Source organism: Perissodus microlepis, unplaced genomic scaffold (genome assembly GCF_051167445.1).
Source record: "Perissodus microlepis isolate ML-2025 ecotype Zambia unplaced genomic scaffold, ASM5116744v1 scaffold_25, whole genome shotgun sequence".
Taxonomy (NCBI): domain Eukaryota; kingdom Metazoa; phylum Chordata; class Actinopteri; order Cichliformes; family Cichlidae; genus Perissodus; species Perissodus microlepis.
In genome coordinates this window covers 388,073-401,038 of record NW_028182047.1, presented here as the reverse complement: position 1 = coordinate 401,038, position 12,966 = coordinate 388,073, and positions in this window count along the sequence as shown.

The following is a 12,966-nucleotide window of genomic DNA, read 5'->3' as shown; positions in this document are numbered from 1 at the left end:
AGGCCAACTTTGACATTAAAATGTGCAAAAACAAGTACAAGATATTTACAATAAGCAGACCTCAGTGCAAGAAAGACTCTTTCCAACACTGAAAAGCACAAAGACCAACTTTGACATTAAAAGGTGTAAAAACAAGTACAAGATATTTACAATAAGCAGACCTCAGTGCAAGAAAGACTCTTTCCAACACTGAAAAAGCACAAAGGCCAACTTTGACATTAAAAGGTGTAAAAACAAGTACAAGATATTTACAATAAGCAGACCTCAGTGCAAGAAAGAGTCTTTCCAACACTGAAAAAGCACAGAGGCCAACTTTGACATTAAAAGATGTAAAAACAAGTACAAGATATTTACAATAAGCAGACCTCAGTGCAAGAAAGAGTCTTTCCAACACTGAAAAAGCACAAAGGCCAACTTTGACATTAAAATGTGCAAAAACAAGTACAATATATTTACAATAAGCAGACCTCAGTGCAAGAAAGACTCTTTCCACCACTGAAAAAGCACAAAGGCCAACTTTGACATTAAAAGGTGTAAAAACAAGTACAAGATATTTACAATAAGCAGACCTCAGTGCAAGAAAGACTCTTTCCACCACTGAAAAGCACAAAGGCCAACTTTGACATTAAAATGTGTTCATACAAGTACAAGATATTTACAATAAGCAGACCTCAGTGCAAGAAAGACTCTTTCCACCACTGAAAAGCACAGAAGCCAACTTTGACATTAAAAGGTGTAAAAACAAGTACAAGATATTTACAATAAGCAGACCTCAGTGCAAGAAAGAGTCTTTCCACCACTGAAAAGCACAAAGGCCAACTTTGACATTAAAATGTTTTCAAACAAGTACAAGATATTTACAATAAGCAGACCTCAGTGCAAGAAAGACTCTTTCCAACACTGAAAAGCACAAAGACCAACTTTGACATTAAAATGTGCAAAACAAGTACAAGATATTTACAATAAGCAGACCTCAGTGCAAGAAAGACTCTTTCCAACACTGAAAAAGCACAAAGGCCAACTTTGACATTAAAATGTGCAAAAACAAGTACAATATATTTACAATAAGCAGACCTCAGTGCAAGAAAGACTCTTTCCAACACTGAAAAGCACAAAGGCCAACTTTGACATTAAAATGTGCAAAAACAAGTACAAGATATTTACAATAAGCAGACCTCAGTGCAAGAAAGACTCTTTCCAACACTGAAAAGCACAAAGACCAACTTTGACATTAAAATGTGCAAAAACAAGTACAATATATTTACAATAAGCAGACCTCAGTGCAAGAAAGAGTCTTTCAACCACTGAAAAGCACAAAGGCCAACTTTGACATTAAAATGTGCAAAAACAAGTACAATATATTTACAATAAGCAGACCTCAGTGCAAGCAAGACCCTTTCCAACACTGAAAAGCACAAAGACCAACTTTGACATTAAAAGGTGTAAAAACAAGTACAAGATATTTACAATAAGCAGACCTCAGTGCAAGAAAGACTCTTTCCAACACTGAAAAGCACAAAGACCAACTTTGACATTAAAATGTGCAAAAACAAGTACAAGATATTTACAATAAGCAGACCTCAGTGCAAGAAAGAGTATTTCCAACACTGAAAAAGCACAGAGGCCAACTTTGACATTAAAAGATGTAAAAACAAGTACAAGATATTTACAATAAGCAGACCTCAGTGCAAGAAAGACTCTTTCCAACACTGAAAAAGCACAGAGGCCAACTTTGACATTAAAATGTGTTCAAACAAGTACAAGATATTTACAATAAGCAGACCTCAGTGCAAGAAAGACTCTTTCCAACACTGAAAAGCACAAAGGCCAACTTTGACATTAAAATGTGCAAAAACAAGTACAAGATATTTACAATAAGCAGACCTCAGTGCAAGAAAGACTCTTTCCAACACTGAAAAAGCACAAAGGCCAACTTTGACATTAAAAGGTGTAAAAACAAGTACAAGATATTTACAATAAGCAGACCTCAGTGCAAGAAAGACTCTTTCCAACACTGAAAAAGCACAAAGGCCAACTTTGACATTAAAATGTGCAAAAACAAGTACAATATATTTACAATAAGCAGACCTCAGTGCAAGAAAGACTCTTTCCAACACTGAAAAAGCACAAAGGCCAACTTTGACATTAAAATGTGCAAAAACAAGTACAAGATATTTACAATAAGCAGACCTCAGTGCAAGAAAGACTCTTTCCAACACTGAAAAGCACAAAGGCCAACTTTGACATTAAAAGGTGTAAAAACAAGTACAAGATATTTACAATAAGCAGACCTCAGTGCAAGAAAGACTCTTTCCAACACTGAAAAGCACAAAGACCAACTTTGACATTAAAATGTGCAAAAACAAGTACAAGATATTTACAATAAGCAGACCTCAGTGCAAGAAAGAGTCTTTCCAACACTGAAAAAGCACAAAGGCCAACTTTGACATTAAAATGTGCAAAAACAAGTACAAGATATTTACAATAAGCAGACCTCAGTGCAAGAAAGACTCTTTCCAACACTGAAAAGCACAAAGGCCAACTTTGACATTAAAAGGTGTAAAAACAAGTACAAGACATTTACAATAAGCAGACCTCAGTGCAAGAAAGACTCTTTCCAACACTGAAAAGCACAAAGACCAACTTTGACATTAAAATGTGCAAAAACAAGTACAAGATATTTACAATAAGCAGACCTCAGTGCAAGAAAGACTCTTTCCAACACTGAAAAGCACAAAGACCAACTTTGACATTAAAATGTGCAAAAACAAGTACAAGATATTTACAATAAGCAGACCTCAGTGCAAGAAAGACTCTTTCCAACACTGAAAAGCACAAAGGCCAACTTTGACATTAAAAGGTGTAAAAACAAGTACAAGATATTTACAATAAGCAGACCTCAGTGCAAGAAAGACTCTTTCCAACACTGAAAAGCACAAAGACCAACTTTGACATTAAAATGTGCAAAAACAAGTACAAGATATTTACAATAAGCAGACCTCAGTGCAAGAAAGAGTCTTTCCAACACTGAAAAAGCACAAAGGCCAACTTTGACATTAAAAGGTGTAAAAACAAGTACAAGATATTTACAATAAGCAGACCTCAGTGCAAGAAAGACTCTTTCCAACACTGAAAAGCACAAAGGCCAACTTTGACATTAAAAGGTGTAAAAACAAGTACAAGATATTTACAATAAGCAGACCTCAGTGCAAGAAAGACTCTTTCCAACACTGAAAAGCACAAAGACCAACTTTGACATTAAAATGTGCAAAAACAAGTACAAGATATTTACAATAAGCAGACCTCAGTGCAAGAAAGAGTCTTTCCAACACTGAAAAAGCACAAAGGCCAACTTTGACATTAAAAGGTGTAAAAACAAGTACAAGATATTTACAATAAGCAGACCTCAGTGCAAGAAAGACTCTTTCCAACACTGAAAAGCACAAAGGCCAACTTTGACATTAAAATGTGCAAAAACAAGTACAAGATATTTACAATAAGCAGACCTCAGTGCAAGAAAGAGTATTTCCAACACTGAAAAAGCACAGAGGCCAACTTTGACATTAAAAGATGTAAAAACAAGTACAAGATATTTACAATAAGCAGACCTCAGTGCAAGAAAGACTCTTTCCAACACTGAAAAAGCACAAAGGCCAACTTTGACATTAAAATGTGTTCAAACAAGTACAAGATATTTACAATAAGCAGACCTCAGTGCAAGAAAGACTCTTTCCAACACTGAAAAGCACAAAGGCCAACTTTGACATTAAAATGTGCAAAAACAAGTACAAGATATTTACAATAAGCAGACCTCAGTGCAAGAAAGACTCTTTCCAACACTGAAAAAGCACAAAGGCCAACTTTGACATTAAAAGGTGTAAAAACAAGTACAAGATATTTACAATAAGCAGACCTCAGTGCAAGAAAGAGTCTTTCCAACACTGAAAAAGCACAAAGGCCAACTTTGACATTAAAATGTGCAAAAACAAGTACAATATATTTACAATAAGCAGACCTCAGTGCAAGAAAGACTCTTTCCAACACTGAAAAAGCACAAAGGCCAACTTTGACATTAAAATGTGCAAAAACAAGTACAAGATATTTACAATAAGCAGACCTCAGTGCAAGAAAGACTCTTTCCAACACTGAAAAAGCACAAAGGCCAACTTTGACATTAAAACGTGCAAAAACAAGTACAAGATATTTACAATAAGCAGACCTCAGTGCAAGAAAGACTCTTTCCAACACTGAAAAGCACAAAGACCAACTTTGACATTAAAATGTGCAAAAACAAGTACAAGATATTTACAATAAGCAGACCTCAGTGCAAGAAAGACTCTTTCCAACACTGAAAAGCACAAAGACCAACTTTGACATTAAAATGTGCAAAAACAAGTACAAGATATTTACAATAAGCAGACCTCAGTGCAAGAAAGAGTCTTTCCAACACTGAAAAAGCACAAAGGCCAACTTTGACATTAAAATGTGCAAAAACAAGTACAATATATTTACAATAAGCAGACCTCAGTGCAAGAAAGACTCTTTCCAACACTGAAAAAGCACAAAGGCCAACTTTGACATTAAAATGTGCAAAAACAAGTACAATATATTTACAATAAGCAGACCTCAGTGCAAGAAAGACTCTTTCCACCACTGAAAAAGCACAGAGGCCAACTTTGACATTAAAAGGTGTAAAAACAAGTACAAGATATTTACAATAAGCAGACCTCAGTGCAAGAAAGAGTCTTTCAACCACTGAAAAAGCACAAAGGCCAACTTTGACATTAAAATGTGTTCAAACAAGTACAAGATATTTACAATAAGCAGACCTCAGTGCAAGAAAGACTCTTTCCAACACTGAAAAAGCACAAAGGCCAACTTTGACATTAAAATGTGCAAAAACAAGTACAATATATTTACAATAAGCAGACCTCAGTGCAAGAAAGACTCTTTCCAACACTGAAAAAGCACAAAGGCCAACTTTGACATTAAAATGTGCAAAAACAAGTACAAGATATTTACAATAAGCAGACCTCAGTGCAAGAAAGACTCTTTCCAACACTGAAAAAGCACAAAGGCCAACTTTGACATTAAAATGTGCAAAAACAAGTACAAGATATTTACAATAAGCAGACCTCAGTGCAAGAAAGACTCTTTCCAACACTGAAAAGCACAAAGACCAACTTTGACATTAAAATGTGCAAAAACAAGTACAAGATATTTACAATAAGCAGACCTCAGTGCAAGAAAGACTCTTTCCAACACTGAAAAGCACAAAGACCAACTTTGACATTAAAATGTGCAAAAACAAGTACAAGATATTTACAATAAGCAGACCTCAGTGCAAGAAAGAGTCTTTCCAACACTGAAAAAGCACAAAGGCCAACTTTGACATTAAAATGTGCAAAAACAAGTACAATATATTTACAATAAGCAGACCTCAGTGCAAGAAAGACTCTTTCCAACACTGAAAAAGCACAAAGGCCAACTTTGACATTAAAATGTGCAAAAACAAGTACAATATATTTACAATAAGCAGACCTCAGTGCAAGAAAGACTCTTTCCACCACTGAAAAAGCACAGAGGCCAACTTTGACATTAAAAGGTGTAAAAACAAGTACAAGATATTTACAATAAGCAGACCTCAGTGCAAGAAAGAGTCTTTCAACCACTGAAAAAGCACAAAGGCCAACTTTGACATTAAAATGTGTTCAAACAAGTACAAGATATTTACAATAAGCAGACCTCAGTGCAAGAAAGACTCTTTCCACCACTGAAAAGCACAAAGGCCAACTTTGACATTAAAATGTGTTCATACAAGTACAAGATATTTACAATAAGCAGACCTCAGTGCAAGAAAGACTCTTTCAACCACTGAAAAAGCACAAAGGCCAACTTTGACATTAAAATGTGTTCATACAAGTACAAGATATTTACAATAAGCAGACCTCAGTGCAAAAAAGAGTCTTTCCAACACTGAAAAAGCACAAAGGCCAACTTTGACATTAAAATGTTTTCAAACAAGTACAAGATATTTACAATAAGCAGACCTCAGTGCAAGAAAGAGTCTTTCCAACACTGAAAAAGCACAAAGGCCAACTTTGACATTAAAATGTGTTCAAACACGTACAAGATATTTACAATAAGCAGACCTCAGTGCAAGAAAGACTCTTTCCAACACTGAAAAAGCACAAAGGCCAACTTTGACATTAAAATGTGCAAAAACAAGTACAATATATTTACAATAAGCAGACCTCAGTGCAAGAAAGAGTCTTTCCAACACTGAAAAGCACAAAGGCCAACTTTGACATTAAAATGTGCAAAAACAAGTACAAGATATTTACAATAAGCAGACCTCAGTGCAAGAAAGACTCTTTCCAACACTGAAAAAGCACAAAGGCCAACTTTGACATTAAAAGGTGTAAAAACAAGTACAAGATATTTACAATAAGCAGACCTCAGTGCAAGAAAGACTCTTTCCAACACTGAAAAGCACAAAGACCAACTTTGACATTAAAATGTGCAAAAACAAGTACAAGATATTTACAATAAGCAGACCTCAGTGCAAGAAAGAGTCTTTCCAACACTGAAAAAGCACAAAGGCCAACTTTGACATTAAAATGTGTTCAAACACGTACAAGATATTTACAATAGGCAGACCTCAGTGCAAGAAAGAGTCTTTCAACCACTGAAAAAGCACAAAGGCCAACTTTGACATTAAAATGTGCAAAAACAAGTACAATATATTTACAATAAGCAGACCTCAGTGCAAGAAAGACTCTTTCCACCACTGAAAAAGCACAGAGGCCAACTTTGACATTAAAAGGTGTAAAAACAAGTACAAGATATTTACAATAAGCAGACCTCAGTGCAAGAAAGAGTCTTTCAACCACTGAAAAAGCACAAAGGCCAACTTTGACATTAAAATGTGTTCAAACAAGTACAAGATATTTACAATAAGCAGACCTCAGTGCAAGAAAGACTCTTTCCACCACTGAAAAGCACAAAGGCCAACTTTGACATTAAAATGTGTTCATACAAGTACAAGATATTTACAATAAGCAGACCTCAGTGCAAGAAAGAGTCTTTCCACCACTGAAAAGCACAGAAGCCAACTTTGACATTACAAGGTGTAAAAACAAGTACAAGATATTTACAATAAGCAGACCTCAGTGCAAGAAAGAGTCTTTCCACCACTGAAAAGCACAGAGGCCAACTTTGACATTAAAATGTGTTCATACAAGTACAAGATATTTACAATAAGCAGACCTCAGTGCAAAAAAGAGTCTTTCAACCACTGAAAAAGCACAAAGGCCAACTTTGACATTAAAATGTTTTCAAACAAGTACAAGATATTTACAATAAGCAGACCTCAATGCAAGAAAGAGTCTTTCCAACAATAAAAAAGCACAAAGGCCAACTTTGACATTAAAATGTTTTAAAACAAGTACAAGATATTTACAATAAGCAGACCTCAGTGCAAGAAAGACTCTTTCCAACACTGAAAAAGCACAAAGGCCAACTTTGACATTAAAATGTGCAAAAACAAGTACAATATATTTACAATAAGCAGACCTCAGTGCAAGAAAGACTCTTTCCAACACTGAAAAGCACAAAGGCCAACTTTGACATTAAAATGTGCAAAAACAAGTACAAGATATTTACAATAAGCAGACCTCAGTGCAAGAAAGACTCTTTCCAACACTGAAAAAGCACAAAGGCCAACTTTGACATTAAAATGTGCAAAAACAAGTACAAGATATTTACAATAAGCAGACCTCAGTGCAAGAAAGACTCTTTCCAACACTGAAAAAGCACAAAGGCCAACTTTGACATTAAAAGGTGTAAAAACAAGTACAAGATATTTACAATAAGCAGACCTCAGTGCAAGAAAGAGTCTTTCCAACACTGAAAAAGCACAAAGGCCAACTTTGACATTAAAATGTGTTCAAACACGTACAAGATATTTACAATAAGCAGACCTCAGTGCAAGAAAGACTCTTTCCAACACTGAAAAAGCACAAAGGCCAACTTTGACATTAAAATGTGCAAAAACAAGTACAATATATTTACAATAAGCAGACCTCAGTGCAAGAAAGACTCTTTCCAACACTGAAAAGCACAAAGGCCAACTTTGACATTAAAATGTGCAAAAACAAGTACAAGATATTTACAATAAGCAGACCTCAGTGCAAGAAAGACTCTTTCCAACACTGAAAAAGCACAAAGGCCAACTTTGACATTAAAAGGTGTAAAAACAAGTACAAGATATTTACAATAAGCAGACCTCAGTGCAAGAAAGACTCTTTCCAACACTGAAAAGCACAAAGACCAACTTTGACATTAAAATGTGCAAAAACAAGTACAAGATATTTACAATAAGCAGACCTCAGTGCAAGAAAGAGTCTTTCCAACACTGAAAAAGCACAGAGGCCAACTTTGACATTAAAAGATGTAAAAACAAGTACAAGATATTTACAATAAGCAGACCTCAGTGCAAGAAAGAGTCTTTCCAACACTGAAAAAGCACAAAGGCCAACTTTGACATTAAAATGTGTTCAAACACGTACAAGATATTTACAATAAGCAGACCTCAGTGCAAGAAAGAGTCTTTCAACCACTGAAAAAGCACAAAGGCCAACTTTGACATTAAAATGTGCAAAAACAAGTACAATATATTTACAATAAGCAGACCTCAGTGCAAGAAAGACTCTTTCCACCACTGAAAAAGCACAGAGGCCAACTTTGACATTAAAAGGTGTAAAAACAAGTACAAGATATTTACAATAAGCAGACCTCAGTGCAAGAAAGAGTCTTTCAACCACTGAAAAAGCACAAAGGCCAACTTTGACATTAAAATGTGTTCAAACAAGTACAAGATATTTACAATAAGCAGACCTCAGTGCAAGAAAGACTCTTTCCACCACTGAAAAGCACAAAGGCCAACTTTGACATTAAAATGTGTTCATACAAGTACAAGATATTTACAATAAGCAGACCTCAGTGCAAGAAAGAGTCTTTCCACCACTGAAAAGCACAGAAGCCAACTTTGACATTACAAGGTGTAAAAACAAGTACAAGATATTTACAATAAGCAGACCTCAGTGCAAGAAAGAGTCTTTCCACCACTGAAAAGCACAGAGGCCAACTTTGACATTAAAATGTGTTCATACAAGTACAAGATATTTACAATAAGCAGACCTCAGTGCAAAAAAGAGTCTTTCAACCACTGAAAAAGCACAAAGGCCAACTTTGACATTAAAATGTTTTCAAACAAGTACAAGATATTTACAATAAGCAGACCTCAATGCAAGAAAGAGTCTTTCCAACAATAAAAAAGCACAAAGGCCAACTTTGACATTAAAATGTTTTAAAACAAGTACAAGATATTTACAATAAGCAGACCTCAGTGCAAGAAAGACTCTTTCCAACACTGAAAAAGCACAAAGGCCAACTTTGACATTAAAATGTGCAAAAACAAGTACAATATATTTACAATAAGCAGACCTCAGTGCAAGAAAGACTCTTTCCAACACTGAAAAGCACAAAGGCCAACTTTGACATTAAAATGTGCAAAAACAAGTACAAGATATTTACAATAAGCAGACCTCAGTGCAAGAAAGACTCTTTCCAACACTGAAAAAGCACAAAGGCCAACTTTGACATTAAAATGTGCAAAAACAAGTACAAGATATTTACAATAAGCAGACCTCAGTGCAAGAAAGACTCTTTCCAACACTGAAAAAGCACAAAGGCCAACTTTGACATTAAAAGGTGTAAAAACAAGTACAAGATATTTACAATAAGCAGACCTCAGTGCAAGAAAGACTCTTTCCAACACTGAAAAGCACAAAGACCAACTTTGACATTAAAATATGCAAAAACAAGTACAAGATATTTACAATAAGCAGACCTCAGTGCAAGAAAGAGTCTTTCCAACACTGAAAAAGCACAGAGGCCAACTTTGACATTAAAAGATGTAAAAACAAGTACAAGATATTTACAATAAGCAGACATCAGTGCAAGAAAGAGACTTTCAACCACTGAAAAAGCACAAAGGCCAACTTTGACATTAAAATGTGTTCAAACACGTACAAGATATTTACAATAAGCAGACCTCAGTGCAAGAAAGAGTCTTTCAACCACTGAAAAAGCACAAAGGCCAACTTTGACATTAAAATGTGCAAAAACAAGTACAATATATTTACAATAAGCAGACCTCAGTGCAAGAAAGACTCTTTCCAACACTGAAAAAGCACAAAGGCCAACTTTGACATTAAAATGTGCAAAAACAAGTACAATATATTTACAATAAGCAGACCTCAGTGCAAGAAAGACTCTTTCCACCACTGAAAAAGCACAGAGGCCAACTTTGACATTAAAATGTGTTCAAACAAGTACAAGATATTTACAATAAGCAGACCTCAGTGCAAGAAAGACTCTTTCCACCACTGAAAAGCACAAAGGCCAACTTTGACATTAAAATGTGTTCATACAAGTACAAGATATTTACAATAAGCAGACCTCAGTGCAAGAAAGAGTCTTTCCACCACTGAAAAGCACAGAAGCCAACTTTGACATTACAAGGTGTAAAAACAAGTACAAGATATTTACAATAAGCAGATCTCAGTGCAAGAAAGAGTCTTTCCACCACTGAAAAGCACAGAGGCCAACTTTGACATTAAAATGTGCAAAAACAAGTACAAGATATTTACAATAAGCAGACCTCAGTGCAAGAAAGACTCTTTCCAACACTGAAAAAGCACAAAGGCCAACTTTGACATTAAAATGTGCAAAAACAAGTACAAGATATTTACAATAAGCAGACCTCAGTGCAAGAAAGAGTCTTTCCAACACTGAAAAGCACAAAGACCAACTTTGACATTAAAATGTGCAAAAACAAGTACAATATATTTACAATAAGCAGACCTTAGTGCAAGAAAGACTCTTTCCAACACTGAAAAAGCACAAAGGCCAACTTTGACATTAAAAGGTGTAAAAACAAGTACAAGATATTTACAATAAGCAGACCTCAGTGCAAGAAAGAGTCTTTCCAACACTGAAAAAGCACAGAGGCCAACTTTGACATTAAAATGTGCAAAAACAAGTACAAGATATTTACAATAAGCAGACCTTAGTGCAAGAAAGAGTCTTTCCAACACTGAAAAAGCACAAAGGCCAACTTTGACATTAAAAGGTGTAAAAACAAGTACAAGATATTTACAATAAGCAGACCTCAGTGCAAGAAAGACTCTTTCCAACACTGAAAAAGCACAAAGGCCAACTTTGACATTAAAAGGTGTAAAAACAAGTACAAGATATTTACAATAAGCAGACCTCAGTGCAAGAAAGACTCTTTCCAACACTGAAAAGCACAAAGACCAACTTTGACATTAAAATGTGCAAAAACAAGTACAAGATATTTACAATAAGCAGACCTCAGTGCAAGAAAGAGTCTTTCCAACACTGAAAAAGCACAGAGGCCAACTTTGACATTAAAAGATGTAAAAACAAGTACAAGATATTTACAATAAGCAGACCTCAGTGCAAGAAAGAGTCTTTCCAACACTGAAAAAGCACAAAGGCCAACTTTGACATTAAAATGTGTTCAAACACGTACAAGATATTTACAATAAGCAGACCTCAGTGCAAGAAAGACTCTTTCAACCACTGAAAAAGCACAAAGGCCAACTTTGACATTAAAATGTGCAAAAACAAGTACAATATATTTACAATAAGCAGACCTCAGTGCAAGAAAGACTCTTTCCACCACTGAAAAAGCACAGAGGCCAACTTTGACATTAAAAGGTGTAAAAACAAGTACAAGATATTTACAATAAGCAGACCTCAGTGCAAGAAAGAGTCTTTCAACCACTGAAAAAGCACAAAGGCCAACTTTGACATTAAAATGTGTTCAAACAAGTACAAGATATTTACAATAAGCAGACCTCAGTGCAAGAAAGACTCTTTCCACCACTGAAAAGCACAAAGGCCAACTTTGACATTAAAATGTGTTCATACAAGTACAAGATATTTACAATAAGCAGACCTCAGTGCAAGAAAGAGTCTTTCCACCACTGAAAAGCACAGAGGCCAACTTTGACATTAAAATGTGTTCATACAAGTACAAGATATTTACAATAAGCAGACCTCAGTGCAAAAAAGAGTCTTTCAACCACTGAAAAAGCACAAAGGCCAACTTTGACATTAAAATGTTTTCAAACAAGTACAAGATATTTACAATAAGCAGACCTCAATGCAAGAAAGAGTCTTTCCAACAATAAAAAAGCACAAAGGCCAACTTTGACATTAAAATGTTTTAAAACAAGTACAAGATATTTACAATAAGCAGACCTCAGTGCAAGAAAGACTCTTTCCAACACTGAAAAAGCACAAAGGCCAACTTTGACATTAAAATGTGCAAAAACAAGTACAATATATTTACAATAAGCAGACCTCAGTGCAAGAAAGACTCTTTCCAACACTGAAAAGCACAAAGGCCAACTTTGACATTAAAATGTGCAAAAACAAGTACAAGATATTTACAATAAGCAGACCTCAGTGCAAGAAAGACTCTTTCCAACACTGAAAAAGCACAAAGGCCAACTTTGACATTAAAATGTGCAAAAACAAGTACAAGATATTTACAATAAGCAGACCTCAGTGCAAGAAAGACTCTTTCCAACACTGAAAAAGCACAAAGGCCAACTTTGACATTAAAAGGTGTAAAAACAAGTACAAGATATTTACAATAAGCAGACCTCAGTGCAAGAAAGACTCTTTCCAACACTGAAAAGCACAAAGACCAACTTTGACATTAAAATGTGCAAAAACAAGTACAAGATATTTACAATAAGCAGACCTCAGTGCAAGAAAGAGTCTTTCCAACACTGAAAAAGCACAGAGGCCAACTTTGACATTAAAAGATGTAAAAACAAGTACAAGATATTTACAATAAGCAGACCT